This window comes from Hyperoodon ampullatus (genome assembly GCF_949752795.1).
Source record: "Hyperoodon ampullatus genome assembly, chromosome: X".
NCBI classification, from domain to species: Eukaryota; Metazoa; Chordata; class Mammalia; order Artiodactyla; family Ziphiidae; genus Hyperoodon; species Hyperoodon ampullatus.
This window is the reverse complement of record NC_136913.1, coordinates 47694993-47716405: the sequence shown is the minus strand read 5'-3', so window position 1 is coordinate 47716405 and position 21413 is coordinate 47694993.

The window sequence follows — 21413 nt, the reverse complement described above, 5'->3', positions numbered from 1 at the left end:
TCATAGCAGCCCTATTTACAATAGCCCAGAGATGGAAACAACCTAAGTGTCCATCATCGGATGAATGGGTAAAGAAGATGTGGCACATATATACAATGGAATATTACTCAGCCATAAAAAGAAACGAAATTGAGCTATTTGTAATGAGGTGGATAGACCTAGAGTCTGTCATATAGAGTGAGGTAAGTCAGAAAGAGAAAGACAAATACCATATGCTGACACAAATATATGGAATTTAAGAAAAAAATGTCATGAAGAACATAGGGGTAAGACAGGAATAAAGACACAGACCTACTAGAGAATGGACTTGAGAATATGGGGAGGGGGAAGGGTAAGCTGTGTCAAAGTGAAAGAGCGGCATGGACATATATACACTACCAAACGTAAGGTAGATAGCTAGTGAGAAGCAGCTGCATAGCACAGGGAGATCAACTCAGTGCTTTATGACCGCCTGGAGGGGTGGGATAGGGAGGGTGGGAGGGAGACGCAAAAGGGAGGGGATATGTGAATATATGTATATGTATACCTGATTAAATTTGTTATAAAGCAGAAAAAAAAATATATATATATATACAACTTGTTAAAAAATAAAAATAAATAAAAACAAAACAAAACAAAACAAAAAAGTGGGACACAGGTCTTCAGGGTTCTCCTATAATCTAGATTAATTGCATTTCCAAGAGAACTGTGATCTCTGGTGGAAGAGGAGACTCCAGGTGTATTAGTCCAGCTCGATAATAACCATTTCCATTTCGGTAGCACTTCACAGCTTACACGTCTGCTTTTGGAGCCATTATTTAATTTGATTCTCATAACAACCCTATGAGGTAGCCAGGTTCAAAGAGGTCACATGGCCACCTCAGGTCTCACAATCAACGGGTGGAAGAGCAGAGACTAGCGCCCCAGTCTTCAAATTCCTAGCCTGTTACACCAGAGTGTCTTCTCCAAAAACACAAAGGTATGCTGTTTTTCCTCTTCAAAGGCTTCTCCTATCATCTTCCTCCCTCTCTGGGTTCTTATTGTGGCTCAGTTATTATTAGCCAGTCAGTCAAGCTTGCTGAACCTTCCAGAATTACTGTGGGGATCAGAGGTAATGTTGTAAAGTTCTCAGCCCACAGCCTGGCACACAGTAAGTTCTCACTAAATGGAAGCTATTATCTGCTATTATTTTTTCAATTCTTCCAGGCCAGCCTCATTGCCACTCACCTTCAGTTCTGCTTCTTCCCATGAATCTCTGTAGTATCACATCCCAAGGTAAAACTTGCTTTCAAAAGACATCAATACCCAACAGCTTTTTAAAAATATTTTTTCTGATCTAATATTTCCATAAGGGTGTGTGAGAGAGAGAGAGAGAGAGTGTGTGTGTGAGAGACAGAGAGACAGAGACAGAGAGAGAATGCACAAGTGCATGCTGTTTGACTAACACTCAACAGCTTTTACAGGCAGTCATTACCCATCTACCAACACTTCCAACAAGGAGTATTTGGTTGTCAGTGGTGTGGCTTCAGCTTTCTTTCCCCCTAAATAAAAAACCAAACTCTTAAAATACAGGTATAATACCTAATACCCAAATCTTGGTTCCTAACTGCCATTCTCAACTGAAAAGGACCAGGTCTCCTAGGGAAAAATGGTTGATACTGAGACTGGGGCAGGGAAAGAGCAAGATGAGCCTGGAGCACTTTGTGGTGCCAGAAAACAAGGAAGTGCTCAAGGAAGGATGGAGACCTGCCAAAAGGACAAGGAGTCATCTTCCTGCTGGCTAAATATGGGACATTTTGAAAATCAAAATAAAGAGTGATCTTAATGCATTATAACCCACTGAATATGATAGACAACCATGGGTCCATGAGGATATAAATAAATAAATGTAGGAGAAGAGAAAGCTCTCCCTTACACTCGAGAGCCAACTGATACAAGTCCAAAGAAGGATGGCATTGGACAGTCACCATTTGGCTACCTCAAGAATCATCAGTGAGGGCTTCCCTGGTGGTGCAGTGGTTGAGGGTCTGCCTGCCAATGCAGGGGACTCGCGTTCGTGCCCCGGTCTGGCAGGATCCCACGTGCCACAGAGCGGCTGGGCCCATGAGCCATGGCCACTGGGCCTGCGCGTCCAAGGCCTATGCTCCACAACGGGAGAGGCCACAACACTGAGAGGCCCACATACCGCAAAAAAAAAAAAAAAAAAAAAAAAAGAATCATCAGTGAATGCTAAAACTGGTGGGCGAAAGTTTGAGGAGATGAGGATATATATATATATATATATATATATAAATCTCAATATATCTCTCCACAAAATATTCACCAGTGACAAAGGGGAAAATTGTAGCATTACAGTGGAACAACACAAATAGTCATCATGTGCCTCCTGATATGATGCACTGAAAAGGACACAGCATCCTTTCTGTGATATTCCTACCAAAGTAAAATCTGATCATGAGGGAACATCAGAAAAAAAACAAATTGAGGGATAGTCTAAAAATAACTAGCCTGCACTCTTCAAAAATGTCAGTGTCAGAAGACACAAAGACTGAAGAACTCTTCCCTACCGAAGGGGACTAAAGAGATATGACAACTGAATGCACATGGTTCAGTTTTCTTTTGCTATAAAGGACACTGTTGAGGAAACTGGTGAGCTCCAAATAAGTTCTGTAGAGTATAATTATAATAGTATTGTATCAATGTGAATTTGCTGATTTTGATGATTGCTCTGTGTTTATGTAAGATAATTTCTTGTTTTAGGAAAAACACATTGAAGTATTTAGGAGTAAAGGGGCATCATGTCTGCAACTGACTATGAATTAGTTCACGGGAAAAAATATATATATATATATGAGACAGAGGGAGAAATAGAGTAAGATAAGTGTAGTAAAATGTTAATATTTGAGGAATCTGGTATTTGTTTTTAATAAATTTATTTATTTATTTATTTATTTATTTATTTATTTATTTATTTTTCACTGCGTTGGGTCCTTGTTGCTGTGCACGGGCTTTTTGTAGTTGTGGCAAACGGGGGCTGCTCTTTGTTGACGTGTGTGGGCTTCTCATTGCAGTGGCTTCTCTTGTTGTGGAGCACGGGCTCTAGGCAGGAGGGCTTCAGTAGCTGTGGCATGTGGGCTCAGCAGTTTTGGCTCGCGGGCTCTAGAGCGCAGGCTCAGTAGTTGTGCACGGGCTTAGTTGCTCTGTGGCTTGTGGGATCTTCCAGGACCAGGGTTCGAATCCCTGTCCCGTGCATTGGCAAGCAGATTCTTAACCACTGAGCCACCAAGGAAGTCCCTATTTGAGGAATCTGGATTAAGAGTACACAGCAGTTCTTTGTACTATTCTTGGAACTCTTCTGTAAGTCTGAAATTATCTAAATAAAAATTTAAGAGAAAAAATTCCTAATTTAAAAAACACAGTTAAAAAACATTTACAAAAAACCTAGAGCTAGTATCATACTTAGTGGTGAGAAACTAGATATTTTCCCACTAAGATCAGGAACAAGGCAAGGATGTCTGCTCTCATTACTCCTTTTCAACCTCACACTGGAAGTCCTTGCTAATGCAATAGGCAAGACAAGGAATTAAAAGGTATACAGATTAGGAAGGAAGAAATAAAACTGTCTTTGTTCACAGATGACATAATTGTCTATGTAGAAAATCACAAAGAATCAACAAAAAGATGGCTGGAACTAATAAACAATTACAGCAAGGTTGCAGGATACAAGATTAATATACAAAAGTCAATTGTTTTCCTATATACCAGCAATGAACAACTGGAATCTTAAATAAAAAACCCAATACCAGTTATATTAGCACCAAAAAACTAAATACTTAGGTATAAATTTAACAAAATACGTACAAGATCTATATAAGGAAAACTATAAAACTCTGATAAAAGAAATCAAAGAAGATAAATGGAGACATATTCCATGTACATGGATAGGAAGACATATTGCCAAGATGTCCGTTCTTCCTGACTGGATCTATAGATTCAATGCAATACCAAGCAAAATCCCACCAACTTATTTTGTGGATATCGACAAACTAATTCTAAAGTTTATCTGTAAGTGCAAGAGACACAGAATAACCAACACAATATTGAAGGAGAAAAAGAAAGTCTGAGGACTGACACTACCTGACTTTGAGACTTACTATAAAGCTCCAGGAATCGAGACAAATGTGGTATTGCTGAAATAATAGACAAATAGATAAATGGAACAGAATAGAGACCTCAGAAATAGTTCCACACAAACATAGTCAACTAGTCTTTGACAAGGAGTAAAGGCAATTCAATGGAGAAAGGATAGTCTTTTCAACAAATGGTGCTGAAACAACTGGACATCCACATGCAAAAACATTAATCTAGACAAAGACCTTACACCCCTCACAAAAATTAACTCAAAATGGATCATAGGCCTATGTGTAAGATGCAAAACTATAAAATTCCTAGAAGAGAACATAGAGGGAAAATCTATGTAACCCTGAGTTTGGCAATGACTAAAAACAATACCAAAAGCACAACCCATGGAAGAAAAAATCGATAAACTGGGCTTCATTATCAGTGGAAGACACTTAAAAAGAATGAAAAGAAAAGCCAGAGAATAGGTGAAAATATTTGCAAAACACATATCTGGTGAAAGGCTGGTAATCAGAATATATAAAGGACTCTTAAACCACCCCCCCAAAAAATCCAATTTAAAAATGGGTACAAGGTCTCAACGGACACCTCACCAAAGAAGATATACAGATGGCAAATGAGCACATGAGAAGATGTTCAACATCTATGTCATTAGGGAAATGCAAATGAAAACAACAATAAGATACCACCACAGACCTATGAGAATGGCCAGAATCCAGAACACTGACACCACCAAATGCTGGTGAGGAGGTGGAGCGACAGGAACTCTCATTCGTTGCAGGTGGGAATGCAATACAGTACAGCCACTTTGCAAGACAGTTGGGCAGTTTCTTACAACACTAAACATACTCTTGCCGTACAAGCCAGCAATCATGCTTCTTGGTATTTACCCAAATGAGTTGAAAACATGTCCACACAAAAACTTGCACACGAATGTTTATAGCAACTTCATTCATATTTGTCAAAACTTGGAAGCAAGCAAAATATCCTTTAGTATGTGAGTGAATAAATAAATTGTGGTACATCCAGACAATGAAATATTATTTTGTGATCTAAAGAAGTGGGCTATCAAGCCATGAATAGACACAGAGGAACCTCAAACACATATTACTGAGGGAAAAAAGCCAATGTGAAAAGATTACACATTGTATGGTTCCAACTATATGACACTCTGGAAAAGGCAAAAGGATGGAGACAGTAAAGAGATCAGTGGTTTCCAGGGCTTCAGGGAGAGGAAGGAAGGGGTGAATGGGTGGAACAGGGGATTTTTAGGGAAACTACTCCGTATGACACTGTAGTGGTGGATACATGTCATTATGTATTTGTCAGAACCCACAAATGGTGAGCCTTAATATAAACTATGGACCTTAGTTAATAATAATGTATCAGTCAATTATATCTCAATAAAGCTGAAAAAAGAGAAAAAATAACAACATATCATTATTGGTTCATCAGTCGTAACAAATGTACCACACTAATGCAAGATGTTAATAATAGGGGAGACTGGGTTGGGTGAGGGAGGTATATGGAAACTCTCTGCACTTTCCATCCAGTTTTTGTGTAAACCTAAAACTGTTCAAACAAATAAAGTCTATATATAAAAGAAGGAATGAAGTATTGATACATACTACAACACGGATGGACCTGGTAAACATTATGCTAAGGGAAAGACGTTAGTTGCAGAAGGTCACACACTGTATGATCCCATCTATAGGAAACGTTCAGAATAGGAAAGTCTACAGAGACAGACAGTGGTTTCCTAGGGAAGGGGAGATGGGGGCTTTGGGGGTGACAGCAAATGGGTGCAGGTTTTTTGGGGGAGTAAGGAAAATATTCTAAAATTGATCGTGGTGATGGTTATACAACTCTGGATATACTAAAAGTCATTGAATTATACACTCTAAATGGATGAATTGCCTAGTGTGTAAATGATATCTCAATAACGCTGTTAGTAAATAGAAACACAGCTATGCACACAAAGGACACACAGGGAAGTGCTAACAGTGGAGATCCTCAGTAGAGAAGTGGGGAACTGAGGGTGGGGTGAGAAAGAGACTTATTTTTCACCGTGTACCTTCATGTGTCATTTGAAGGTTTTATCCTGTGCGTGTTTAACATAATCCTAACTTCCCCTCAAATACTGTTTCCAACAAGCCTACCTTGCTTTTCCTAACTGCATTCGAACAACGATCTCTCTCAGCTCAGTCCTTTGTGACCACCTAGAGGGGTGGGCTAGGGAGGGTGGGAGGGAGACGAAAGAGGGAGGGGATATGGGGATATATGTACATGTATAGCTGATTCACTTTGTTATAAAGCAGAAATTAACACACCATTGTAAAGCAATTATACTCCAATAAAGATGTTAACAAAACAAAACAAGACAACGATCTCTCTTATGCTATCTCTCAAAATAAGACACAGAGAAAATCAAACCTAAAACCTGGCTAAACAGTTCTAAAGGAGGAAAGAAAAGTAATGAAAGGAATGCCAAAACCCATGCAGAAAGGAGTTCCATAAGTATACCCACTCAATGGAATATCGTGCGGCCATTTGAATGATGTTTATAAAGACTTTTAATGGGGAAATGCTTATGTAAAAATGGCAGTATATAATTGACTATACAGCCTGATCTCAAATATGTTTTTTAGGCCTAGAATACAGCCTAAATGCACCAAGATGCTAACATTGGTTTTCTTTGGGCAGTAGGATGTGTTTGTTTTCCCCAAATTTTCATCAATGAACATGTATTACTGTTGGAGGGAGGGGCGTTTATTTTGTTGTTTGGGGACTTCTGAGCAGAGGGTGAGAGAGAAAGAGAGAGAATGTATACATATATATATATTTTAATAGAAGCATAAAAAATATATATTTTTTAATGGAAAGTGCCCAGTCTGGGTCCGGCTTTCTAGCTCCGGACTCTCCAAGGCCACACCCCACCCTTTCTTTCAAAGCACAGCCCCCACCAGTCCCTCCTATCGGCCAGGCCTCTCTCAACCCAGCCACTCTTCTTCCCAGCCCCTTGCTGAAGCCATGATCCACTTCGTTTCTGAACTTTCCTCATCCCCTTTCATTGTGAAGCCTGACACTCCTATGCAAGTCCTGCCCTTGCTGCTGATTAGGTGTCTAAACTTCTGTAAGTCACTTCCTGTCCAGGAGCCTCAAGTTCTTCAGAGATGAACCAGGATATTAAGTTTTCACATAAAGGGGCTGCTGTGACTGTTAAGAGGTTATGTATAGCGAGACCCAGCAAGTAATAGAAGCTCAATAAACGTTCACGCTCCAACACCCAGCCCCCGACCCCGCCTCGATACGTCTTGGTGTCACCACAGCACAAGGTCACAAGCAGGTGTTCAGGATATGATTTCTCCTCTCTCTCCTGCCTTGACAATTTCTCCTCTAAGACGCCGGTTCAAGGCATGACTCCAGCATTAACTACCGCAAATCTGTTGTCTAAAGGGGATGTTGGGGACAATGTGGAAGTGACTTGGAGTTGATCAGAGTTGGAGTCTCACCATTGCTGTACTTAGCTGTGTGGCTTTGGCAAGTCATCGAAGTCTCCCTGTGCCTCACTTTATTTACCTATACGGGGGAGGGGAAATAATAGCGCCTGCCTCGGTGGGCGCCCTCACCTTCTATCCGCACCGCATCCCCTCTCTCCCACCACACCTCACCTCCCTGCTCACTTGGCTGGTTTGCCTCACCCTGCGTCAGCTGGTGAACCAAGCCACGCCCCCTCCCGGAGCAACCACGCCCTGGAGCTGAGAGGAACCTGCCAGAAAAGAGGGACTTCATGCAAGCCCAAAACTTTTGGGCAGGAGTGCACAACCACGGAGCTGAACCCAGATTTCGTCCGTCATTCAACCATTCACGCGCCTGAATGCATGCGATGAATATTCGCTGACCCTTCCTCTAGGACCAGACAGGTGCTGGGCTTTGCTGGAGACAGAGTCAGCTGCCCTCTCGGAGCTTCCCATATGTAGGAGAGAGAACCCCAGACATCAATTCCACAAAGGGCAGGGCAGAGTGGAGCTCTGGGGGCTGTGGGAGCCCAGAGAACAGGATCCAGTCCTGCTTGGGAATCAAGGAAGGCGTCTTGGATGAAGTGACACTTGAGGTGAGTTCATTAGGTTTGGGGAGTCATTGTGAAGGGCCTTCCATGCGGGAGACATTGCACAGACACCGAAGGGAGAGCCTGGTACATTGAAGGGCCCACATGTAGTCAGTTCAGTGGCCAGAGCACAGTGTGTGAGGCCAGGGTGGCAAGAGATGAGGCTCGAGAGGCTTGGCAGGGGCCAGAACTGTGGGTGGCCTTAACTGCCCAACAAGGAGCTAGAATTGTATCCTTGTGGGGGGTTGGGGTGTCACAGAAGGAAGTGACGTGTTGACTTCTAAACCAATGTGGTCTCCCTGCTGGTGCCCAGAATAGTAGGTTAAAGGCAGCCAGTCTGGAAGCAGGGAGCCGGGGAGTAGACTTGGGGTCATTCAGGTGAGAGGTGCTGAGTCTGGAGCAGGGCAGTGGCAGAGGAGCAGGAAAGAGGGTGGAGTATTTGGGAGACAGAAAGGAGAATCAGCAGGACTTGGTGAGGGATTGGCTTTGAGGAGGGAAGGGGAGTTTGGGCTGCACGTAAAGCAGAGAATACAGAGGAAACATATAGCACATGTGCCAGGGAGTGATTGAGATCATGGTGGGAGGAACTCTGAGGGCTGAGAACTCAGCGTGGGATAGCAGGGGCAGAAACACCTTTCTGCAGGAGGAAGGATTCAGACTAAGGCTCACCGTGTGTCCTTGAGCCACTCGCTTTATCTTCCTCTGGTCCTTTAGGGTCCCACCTGCTAAACTGAGAGACAGAGAATGATCATTGTGAGGAGTGAATCACATAAAAGAATGTCCAGGAGGTGCCGAGCCCTGTGGATGATTTGAGGGGGAGACGTGGGGCAGGTGTGTTTGATCCACGGTGAGGTGGGTCTGGGCTGCCATTTGTGCGACAGCATTGCCATTGGCGGTGGGAAGCACCTACTTACAGAAGAAGGAGGTGTGTGGGGAGGGGATATGTGACCTGAAGACATGTGTGTTGGATTTGAGAGCGTCAAAGGCCAAGGCAGTCAAATCACTCTTACCCTGGGAGGCCGTATCTTGACAGTCAGGAGCGAGGGACTTCTCTGAACGGTGAACCCCAGACTGTTACTTCCTCAGGAAATACCTAGACCAAAGCATCTGGGTTCTGATCTCAAGTCGTCACCCGAGTTGCCGTGTGAGCCTGGGTCAGTTCTAACCCATTGGGTCCCAGGCTTTCCATATGGACAACAACGACGATAAAAACATATGTGTGTTTGTGGAGAGGTGGATGAAATGTTTTCAGAGGTCCTCTCCAGGTTTGTTATGCTTCAGTTCTATGACCCTGAGTCCTTTTTAAAAAAGTCTAGTCCTGTCTCCGTCCCTGACTTACTGTGTGGCCTTGAGCAGCTGCTGGACCTCTCTGGGCCTATTTTCACATCTGGAATATCAGGAGATTGGGCAAGAGAGTCTCCAACAGCCAGTGATTCTCCCTGGAGGATGCTCACCCTCTTCTCCAGCTGAAAGCTTCAGACAAATCAGAGGAAAGCGAGGCGCTGGTCACAGACGACCCCCTCCTTCCAAACCTTCCGTCTTCTCCCTACTGTCAGGAGCTTGCAGCACCAGCTCACTTGCCAAACTTGTTGCTATGACAACGGGTTACAAATAACTCAGATGCAGACAAAGATTTTAACCCAAGAGCTGCTGGGCCAATGGCTTCTTCCTCCCTCCCCACATCAGACTGAGGGAACAATCTGACGAATTCTTTGGGATCAAATCACTCACCTGCTCACAAGCCTGCCAGGGCTCCTCGGTGTCACAAGATTAAGTTCTGGTGTCTGAGGCCCTCCTGGAACCTGATTCAAATCCTTCCAATTACATTTCCCACTGGCTCCCATTAAAAAGTAGTCACTCCCATTTTTGAGCACCTACTGTCTGCCAAGCCCTGTGTTGGATGCTTTACATACTGTAGCTACGAAAATCTTCCCAGAATTCTATCAGATAAACATTATTATTCCCGTTTTGTAGAGGAGAAAGTTGAGGCTCACGGATGTGACTTGAGTAAGGAGGTCAGAGAGTCAGAATTCAAACTCAAATCCACCAGATTCCCAAACCCAGGCTCTTTTCATTGTGGTTCACAAATGTTGGTCTACACACTTGGGGCATATTCAGACAATCTGGGGCAGTTAAAAATTCAGATTCTAACTTCCATTCAAGAAGGTGGAACACGTCTGTCTCCTCTAACTCCTGAGACGTCATAAAATAAGAGTAAAGGAATCACGTGTATAAACCCACATCTCCAAAGAAAACTGGAGAAGTTTCCATCAATCAGGGAGAGATTTTAGCAAGTTTCTGGCAAGCAGAAAGGGACTGGAGGGGTGGTACTGAGAAAGCACAGCAGGGGAAGGTGAGGCACAGTCCACACATGGGAGGGGATCCATGAGAAGAGCACTGGTCTATCCTGCAAAATTCTGGCGAGGCGGCTCTGGTGCAGAAAAGGTATCCGACAGTGGGAGTGAAGTGTAGAGCCCCAAGCAGGGGGAGAATTGAAAGTACGTGTTGGAACAGTTGACTCCCCCACCCTCCCTCTAACCTTCCCTGTGCTCGTGGGTAGAAACCACAAGAGCCAAACATCTATACTCAAGCAGAATACAGAGAGTTCCCCCAAAGAAATCAAACAGTCCCAGAGCAAAGCCTCCACTTTCTGGACATAGAGATCCTCCAGAAGATGGTCCCCACCCAGTCACCTTAAGGGGAAATTTAATAGCAGACTTCACAAACCCCTATGCCTTCCACAGGCTCCCAACCAATCAACTTTTTATTGATTTCGTCTTAAATCAATGGGCTGAGAGGTTTGAACACTTGTGGGGAAATATGCTGATAGGTTTATGAACGAACTGATGAAACAAACGGTAAAAGCTAAGGCTGGGCACGTTTCAAGTGGAAAAAAAAAAACCCAAGCAATTATTAAATTCAGGAACACACCTCAAAAAAGGCCAACGCCCCACCCCCCAAAATCCAGGTAATTATAGTACCTTTCTTGGCTCGGTTGCAACTACTGATTTGCTAGGAATTGGGATATAAACATGTTGGAAGAGTGAAGGGAGGGAAAAGAGGAATGTGTGTGTGGAGGGGGATAAAGTCTTCTTCTACCATAAGAGCTGTCAAGAGATAATGTCTCCAATTGCTAAGTTAAGAAATAGTAGCATAAGCACATAATAGAGAAACATGGTGGTCCTTCAGTGAAAAATCCTTTCAGCTACAAGTAACAAAAAACCCAACCGACAGTGGCTTCAACACATATAGCGTTATTTATTCATTAGTTTATTTATTTATTTTTCAGGAAGTTAACTTATTATTTACAAAAGTGTGGCGTGTGTTCAGCTGCTCAATGATGCCATCAAGGATCCAGGCTCTTTCTAACTTTTTCTTCCTTAATGTGTGGAGTCTACATCCTCATGTTCATCCCCTCATGATCACAAGATTTCTGTCACAGCTCCAGGCAGCACAGCTATATTCAAGGCAGAAAGAAGAAGGAAGGGGACGTTGTCAGATATGTGTGTCTCAGGAAAACAAAAGCCTTTCAGAAGGCCCCAGCAAACATCTCAGGGCCATAACTGGAACCCATAGCCATCTCTAGCTGCAAGGGGCGCTAAGAAAGTATCCGGCTCTTCAGCCTCTGAGTGGGAGATGGCAAGGGAGAAGGGGGTTTTGGAGTAGTAAGTGACGGAAGAAAAAGCCAAAGACGCAAATAAAGTTCTTGCCTCTAGGGAGCAGGACTTGCAGTGGGAAGGAGCGGGACAGGATATTGCTGGGGTTTATTATGAGCTCTTTAGAACTTTTTTATTTTTCAACTATGTGCAAGTCTTACTTTGATGAAAAGTAAAAACTTAGAAATGAAGTGCTGTGGTTTCTATGAAAGGAAAACATTTTAAAAACAAAAACTGGTGGCAGTTTTCTGTTTCCAGAGAAAAGGACATCCATTCACCTTAGAAGCAAACTAACCAGAATTGGGTCTTTATTGGACTAAGGAATCTCAGGTATCCACCCACTGATCTTACAGAAAATTGTGCCATCACTATTAACCTGAATGTGGCTGCTGGAAACCAGTACAGCACTGTGTAGCAGTTACATGGGTTGACTGGGGTTAGTCCTGGTGCAATTTCCTGTCTGCCGTTTTATTGGCCTTGTGACCCTGGGCAATTGACACGTGGGAGCCTCACTTTCCTTCTTTAGGAAATGAAGGTAATCCAAGTGCCTGGTTCAGAGTAAGCACTCAGCAAATGTTACCTACTGTGATACAAATGTTAAACGTTCTGAGCAGTGACATAATTTGGGTGTACTACAACAGTATTATGCTTCTACTGAGTTCGTTTTTCTTTCTTTCTTTTTTTTTTTTTTTTGTCCTATTCATGGGCTTGGACTGAACTGTCCCTGAAAATTATTTTTTGTTCCTGAGATGTGCGTGCATATTTTTGCCCAGGCTTTTGCTCACAGAAGATACGCAGTTTGGACCATCAAAAAATGTGCAGGCTTGGATTGCTGTTGGCTCCTATTGGAGGACGGACTGTAAAAAGGAACTAGTCTGGATTATTGTTTCCACAACATATATTGCGATTTAACATTAAAGACAATCCACCCTATGAAATGTGCTGATGACTACTGTGATGGCCTTGTGTAGGACACAGGGACCAGGTCACCACTGTGGGAAGTAGGTGTGAGAATATCCCAGAAAGAAAATGGATATGGGCAGTATCGTGCTGGCACAGGAAATACAGTTGGCCTGGGAGTGGGGAACAGAACAGTGACCTCCTCTCTCTGATGTCAAGGTGGGAGCTGGAGATCTGGCCTCCAGGTAGGGAGCATATGGCTAAAAACCATCCAGTTGGTGGATAATAATCTTTCCCACACATGATATCAGGCCAGGGGGCTAAAGAGAGGGACAGCCAATAAGCGGTCCCTTTCAGAGGAGCGTGGGTGACATTCTTGTGGAGAGGTAATATCTGGTATCCATTTACAGTTTTCCTTTCTGGCCTGGTAATTATCATCTGTTATCCCCAAGACTCCAGTAAAGTTCTATTAAGCACACATACAGAGAAGATATTGCATCCATTAAAAAACAAAACAAAACAAAACAAAACGATGCTATGAAAAAGGCATCTTCGGAGAATAAGAAAGAGTACTTAGAAATTTTAAATGACTGCCAAAAATAAAAATCTTCAATAGAAGATAAAGTGAAGAAAATGTCCCAAAATGCAGAACAAAAAAGCAAAGATATGGAAAATATGAGAGAAAATAAAAAGACCATCACCCAGGAGGTCAAAATCCAACTAACAAGAGGTCTAGAAAGGGAACAGAGAAAATAGAGGAGAGAAAATTTTCAAAGAAATAAAAGAGTGATTTCTTAGAGGAGGCGGACCTGAGTCTTCAGATTGAAAAGGCCCAACCACCAGGTGCCCAGTAAAACAGATGGGGAAAAAACACACTTTTGGGCTCATCACTGTGATATTTCAAAACACTTAAGTATGAAGGGAAAAAAATGTAAGCTTCCAGAGGTAGGGAAAACAGGTCGCCAACAAAAAATTAGAACCCGACTTCTAATCAGCAACACTACATGCTAAAAGCAATATGTGCAACATTCAGAGGAAAATTATTTTTAACGTAGAATTGTAAAGACAAACTATCATTCAAATATAAAGGTAAAATAATGCTACATATTCAGACATGCAAAGACCCTAAAACTTACCTTCTTAGGAAGTTACTTGAGGATGTTCTCCAACAAAATATGTGACGTATCAGTCAGGATTGTTGGATGCAAGTAAGAGAAGCTGACTCTAGTTAACTAGAGCAGAGAAGGGATTTATTGCAAGGTCATTATTGTAGCTCACAGAAGTCTGGAGAATCGGGCAGGAGAAGCCACAACTAAGGCCACGCTGGGGGGACAGCTGGGTTTGAATGCTGCTACTGGCACTGCTAGCCCCACTGCTGTGACCCCTGGACACGACCCCAGCATCACATGCCACTGAAGATGAACTCTAATCCTCTTTCTGTCTGTTCTCATTTATTTGTGGTCACCTTCAGCATTGTGTTAATCATGCTCTTCAGTCCATGGCACATTATTTTCATCAGTCCATTCAAGGCCCCCTTTTTGCTTGATTTCATTGTAGTATTATTTTTCCCTGTCAGTCCCCACCCCACCCCAACTCCCACTCTCCTGCCCACCTCAGTGAACAACTCCAGTGTATGACATATATATACACTTCCAATCCATCTTCCACAGATCTCCTTAGATATATGCACAGCCATCACATTATACAGTATTGTTTTACATTTACACAGATGGTATTATGCTGTAAATCTCATTCTCTTTTTCACCTTTTCCATTCAACACTAGGTTTTGGAGACCTACCTATGTGACCATATGTAAATTTAGCTGTTTTCTTTTTATTGTTTTATATATTCCATCTTATGAATATATCAGTTTGCTTATCCAGTCCCACGTGATGGTCACCTGGGCTGCTTCCAATTCTTCACTATCACAAACAGTGCTGCAACAAACCACCTCAACTATATTTCCTTAATGACCTGTGTAAGAATTCTCTGGAATATATACCCAGGAGTGCCACTGCTGGGTCGTAGGGTATACACCTACTGAATTTCAGGAGGTACTGCCAGCTTAGTCTCTGGAATACCTGTACCAGTTTACACTCCCACCCACACGTTTCCTTTTCCTCACATCCTCATCAGGACTTGACAATATCTGACTTTCTACATGTTGCCATCCTTTTATTGATTTCTCAATGTTATTTTAGTTTTCATTTCTTTAATTATTCACAGAGTTGAAAATCTTTTAATATATTCAAGTTTCCTCTTGTGTAAATTCAAGTTTCTCCTTCTGTTACTTTTCATATCCTTTGCCTATTTTCCTATTGAGTTTACTATCTTCTTTCTCTAGTTATTAATCTTTTGTCAGTTTTGCTCATTGCAAATATATTCTCCTAATCTATCATCCACCTGTTAATCTTGTATATTTCTGTCTCATTTGTGTTGCTTACTCTGGACTCAAAGCCATGAACAGAGTATTCAGCCCTTGCTGCCTGGTGGGCAGGGAAAGGAAATCTGCCCACCTTCAGTTTCCATAGAGGAAGTGGGGGCCTGCCTTCCACCGAGACTCACACGATGGGGGATCCCCCCAAACAGGCTGGAGATTTAGGTACTAGGAAGCCAACAGAGTTCACTCCTTTGGTTGTCCAACATCCACATATACCCTTCTTACCAGACTTACTCTAAAAAAATGCTTTCACAATGTAGTGCCTCATATAACCAAAAAATGCACTCATTCCTTCTCTGAAGGGTGAGACCAACAAGTATAAGTTATAATGCTTTCTGGTGCAGGTGATATAAAACCCAACTCAAACTGGTTTAAATAACACAAGCAATTTATTGGCTCGCTTAACCGACAAGTCCATAGGCAGGGAAGACTTCAGGCCTGGTATGATCAGGAATATGGTTCCATTTCCCTGTAATTCTCTTGGCTGTGCCTTCTCCATTTGTCAGCTCCATCCTCAGGTAGGCCTTCCACATGTTCACAAGATGGTTAACAGCAGCGACCAGGCTACATGCTTCTTTGTTCATGTCCAAGGGAAGACAGCCTACCTCTTCCCTCAAAAACTGAACAAAAGCTTCAGTGTGACTGGATCATCTCTGAACCAATCATCACTGTGTCAAAGGGGAGAGAGAGATTATCCATAAAGTTCTATATCTAGAGCTGGCAATGGGGTCAGTCCCACTCAAATTGCATAGTTGTTGTACAATGGGGGAGGAGAAGAATGGATGTTGGAGAACAACTACAAAGTCCACTACAAAGGAGTAAACTAAGAAAGAGGAAGATATGGGGTCCAGGAAAGATTGGGTCCAACCCAGAAGAGTAATGAAGGGACGTCCCAGGATGACAGTTGTGCTGCAGGCCTATAGAGCAATCAGTCCAAATTGGAGCAGGAAGACGGAGGGCTGAGGAGGAACATATCTGGGAAAAAGCAGGATTCAAATGATTTTATACTTTCAATTATTTTGAACAACTTAAGAAGGTAATATATCAGAAAATGCAAGGAAAAAAGAAAGGCAATTAGAAACCCCAGGGTGAAAAATATATAAGAAAAGAGATGTAATCCTACTATACTAATTAGATTTTTGTGGAACAGTATTTATATAATCATAACAACATAAAGACTTTAAACTTTTAGAATGATCTGTTGGCACAGTATGGATGATTTAATTGTGGTTACAGAACGTAAATATTACTAGCCTTATTAATAGAAACATAAAAGTACAGCTAACAGGGGCTTCCCTGGTGGCACAGTGGTTAAGAATCCGCCTGCCAATACAGGGGACACAGGTTCGAGCCCTGGTCCAGGAAGATCCCACATGCCACGGAGCAACTAAGCCCAGGTGCCACAACTACTAAGCCTGCGTGCCACAACTACTGAAGCCCGCACTCCTAGAGCCCATGCTCCACAACAAGAGAAGCCACTGCAATGAGAAGCACATGCACCACAACCAAGAGTAGCCCCCACTCGCCACAACTAGAGAAAGCCCGTGTGCAGCAATGAAGACCCAATGCAGCCAAAAATAAATAAACAAATAAATATTTTTAAAAGTACAGCTAATAGAAATTGAGAGAAAGAGGGAAGTTAAGACTATTATTTAAAAATGCAAAGCTAAGGAATAGCTGATATATAACTAGCAATATGGTTATATTAAGGGCATGGTAGGAGGGCCCTTGGGTGGTATAAATAGCAGGATATCAACAGATAATGTCTAAAATTGATAAATAAGTTTATAAATAGAAAAATCTATATATTATTTAGATATATGTAGATATTTACCAGAACAACAACAACAACAAAACTCAGTTAAGTGTTAAAAGTAAACCAGTAGATTTCCAGGTCAAGATAGCAGACTTACCACATGTTTTAGCAGAGTTTCTTCTTGAGAATCTGCTAAAATGACAGCGAAAACATAAAAATAAGGTATTATAAACACAATGATGAAGTGAATGGGAGCTGGTCCATCAGCAAAAAATATATACATTCCAATAAATTTCTGGAAGATAGGAAGTAAAGGGAGGAATGGTGACTGATGAAGAATGGTGAAGGAAACTATAGTCTGGAGTATGCATGGAAGTATTGTCATGAAGGAGAAGCTGATCTTTTTCTGCAGAAGCCTGCAATGTCTTGGGTCTTGACAGTGCCAGGTATGATGAAAAGTGGAAGGGAGATGTGTGGCTGAAAACAGTTTAATTGAAAGGCTGTATATAAAACCATCAACTCACCCCCTTGGGCACAATTCACAGCAGCCAGGTGCCTACCCATTAGGGTTCTGCTTTAAGGAAATTAAACAACCTCAGAGAAAATATTTATGCATTCTGGAATTCAGGGACTCTGCAGCATAGCAATCAGTTCTCCTCCAATCATCTTAAAGGAAAGTCACCAGTTGCCTAGCACTTTCCCCATATACAGAGCTTCCAGTCAAATTTTTATTTCTGCATCCTTAAATATTAGTCAACAACCATGGATCACTAAGCATTTGAGAAAAGACTGCAACATGAAAAAAAGAGACCAAAATAAGTAATAGGGGTAAAACAATCTCAAATGAAATAGGTATTTCAAAGAAGAGAAGGAAATATAAAAATGCCTCTAATTATTATCTCAGAGAGATTCAAGGTGATAGTGCATACACAAAACATGAACAGGATGCTCTAAGAAAGGAAAAGAGAACATTAATAAAATACTTGGAAATTATAAAAGTGGTTGGCAAAATGAAAGGAAATGCAATAGAATAGTTGGAAGGTAAAGTTAAAATTTCTTCCAGAAAAATAAACAAAAATAAAAAGAAGAGATAGAGAGAGTTATGAAAGGAGAATTATGAAAGGAGGGAGGTGGGAGGCAAGGAGAAAGTGAGAGAGGGAGAAATAGGAGGGGTGGAAATTAGGAAAGGAAGTACAAAAACTATAAAAGATCAATTCCAAAGGTCTAACATTCAACTTGAAGGAGTTCCAGAAGGAGAACAAAAAAATTGGAAAGGAATGTATCAAAGAAATATATAAGAGACTTTCCCAGAGTTAGAGGACTTCAAAGTGAGGAGACCTAACAAATGATCATAATTATGTAAAAATTTTACATAATTTTATTTATTTATTTATTTTAGCCATGCACATGCAGGATCTTAGTTCCCTAACCAGGAATCAAACCCGTGCCCTCTGCAGTAGAAACACGAAGTCCTAACTGCTGGATTGCCAGGGAATTCCCTACATAATTTTAGAACACCAAGAATAAAATTTTTATAAACAACTATTTTTAAATGGGGAGGAATAGCATAGAAGTACTTTCCCCTATTCCTTCCACCAAGTATGACTAAATCCTAAGACTCAGTCTCCATTGCTTTATAAAACAAACATAAGAAGACTCTGAAATGGGGAGAGAAAAAGGCAAATCAGCTAGGGGACTCAGCAACAGAAGAGCAGCACTGTGGTGAGTTTCCTGGGTTTGCTTTTGCCCCCACATATCAAGGACTTGGTGCTGGAGAAGGTGGCAATTAGTTTTAATAGCCACTCTAATCCAGCCAAACACCACAGAAAAATCTTTGGCCCTACCAGAAAAGGCCACATGGGGGGCCTAGACTTCCAGACTTGCTGGCTCTAGGGAGTAATCCCTCCCCCTTCCCACTGGGGAGGTGCCAGAGAAAGTTCAGTCGGAAGCCAGAACTCCCAACCTCAACTGAGTGGGGATCTTGGACTTCCACACCCATCCAGCAGTAATGAGGAAATCAATGTTCCCTCTTCCACTGGGACAGCGGTGTCTGAGGAGGCAAGCTAAAACAGAATATTTAAATAAGATCCAGAGTCACATAACACAATACCCCAAATGTCCAGTTTTCAGTAGAAAATTACTCATCATACCAAGAACCAAGAAAATCGCAACTTGAATGAGAAAAGACACTTGATAGACTCCAACACTGAAATGACAGAGATGTTGAAGTTATCTGACAAAAGTTTTTAAGGAGCTGTCATAATGCCTCAATAGATAGTTAGAAACCATGCTTAAAAGAAATGAAAAAAATAGAAACTTTCAGCAAGGAAATAGGAGATATAAAGAAGAACAAATTAGAAATTTTAGAACTGAAAACACAACTGAAACAAAAACCTCAGTGGATGGGCTAACAGGAAAATGGAGAGGACAGGGGAAAGAATCACTCAACTTGAAGACTGAACAATGGAAATTACCCAATCTAGACAACAGAGAGAAAACAGACTGGCAAAATATATATATATATATATATATATATATATATATATATATATATATATATATGAACAGAATGAGGGTGTGTGGCTCAGAGACATGTGAGTCTATAAGAAAACATTTGAAATTCATGTCACTGGGGTCCCAGAAGGAGAGGAGAGAAAGAAATGGGGAAACTTACCTGTAAAGCAATGAGATTCAGACTGCCTATCAAACCTATTATCAATACTGGAATGCTAGAAGTAAATGGAGCAATGCCTTTAAAGTTCTGTGGGAAATTGACATTGAGCCTCAAACTGTATAACCAAATGTGAGGATGAAACAAAGATATTTTCAGACATGCAAGGACTCAGGAAGTCTATCTCCCACACAACCTTTCTGAGGAAGAAATCCCCTACAAATATTTTATTGCTGTCAATTTTGCCTTCAGACCTGTCAATATTTTCTCTATATATTTAAGTGCTCTGATTTTGTGTGAATATATGTTTAAAATTGTTCTATGTTTCTATTGAATTGACCCTTTTATCATTATATAATGACCCTTTTCTCTAGAGATAGCTTTAGACTTGAAGTCTATTTCGTCTGATGTAAATATAGTCACTCTTGTTTTCTTTTGGTTACTGTTTGCATGAAATATCTTTCTTCAACTCTTGACTTTTAGTCTATGTGCGCCTTTAAATTTTAAGTAAGTCTCATTGACAGCATATTGCTGGATAATTTTAAAATATCTGTTCAACCACTTTATGTCTTTTGATTGGTGAGTTTAATCCATTTACATTTAATTATTGATAGGTGAGGACTTGCTATTGCCATTTTGTGGTTTTCTGTCTGTCTTGCAGTTGTTTTGTCCCTCTCTTCCTCTCTTGCTGTCTTCCTTTGTAATTTGATGATTTTTTTATAGAGATTTGCCTTGAGTCTTTTCTCTTTATCATATGTACATATTTTTTCTTTGTGGTGAGCTTGAGGCTTGCATAAAATATGTTGTAGTTGCAACATTCTATTTTAAATTAATAACAACTTAACTCTAATCACACACAAAAACACTACATACACTTTTACTTCCACTCACACACTTTGTGTTCTTGTAGTGAGAGTTTGCTTCTTTTTATACTATGTACCCATTAACAAATTTTTATCTAGTAAATTTATATAAGGGTTAAAAGTAATTTATGGGGGAGATTAGCTCAAGATGGCAGAGTCAAAGGACATGAGCCCACCCCCTTCTTATGAAAACACCAAAATCACAACTAACTGATGAACATGCATTGACAAAAAAAAAAAAAACAACAAACAAGCAAAAACACACTGGAACCTACCAAAAAAAAGATACCCTACATCCAAAGACAAAGAAGAAGCCACAACAAGATGGTAAGAGGGGTGCAATCATGATAAAATCAAATCTCATACATACCAGGTGGGCAACCCCAAACTGGAAAACAAATAAATCACAGAACTTATCCCACAGGAGTGAAAGTTCTGAGCCCCACATCAGGCTTCCTAACCTGGGAGTCGGGCAAAGGGAGGAAGGGTCCCCAGAGAATCTGGCATTTGAAGCCAGAGGCATTTGATTGCTGGAAATCCATGGGATGGGGGGAAACAGAAAGTCCTCTCTTGGAGGGTGCCCACAAAATCTCATGTGCACCAGGACCCGGGGAAAAAAGCAGTGACTCCATAAGAGACTGGGCCAGACATACCTGCTAGTATTGGATGGTCTCCTGTGGAAGTGGGGGGTGGCTGTGGCTCACTGCAGGGACAAAGACACTGGCAGCAGCAGTTCTGGGAAGTACTCATTGGCATGAGCCCTCTCAGAGGCCATCATTAGCCACACCCAACAGCCTGTAGGCTCCAGTACTGGGTCGCCACAGGCCAAACAATCAACAGGGCAGGAACACAGCCCCACCCACAGGCAGATGAGCAGATTAAAGTTTTACTGAGCATGC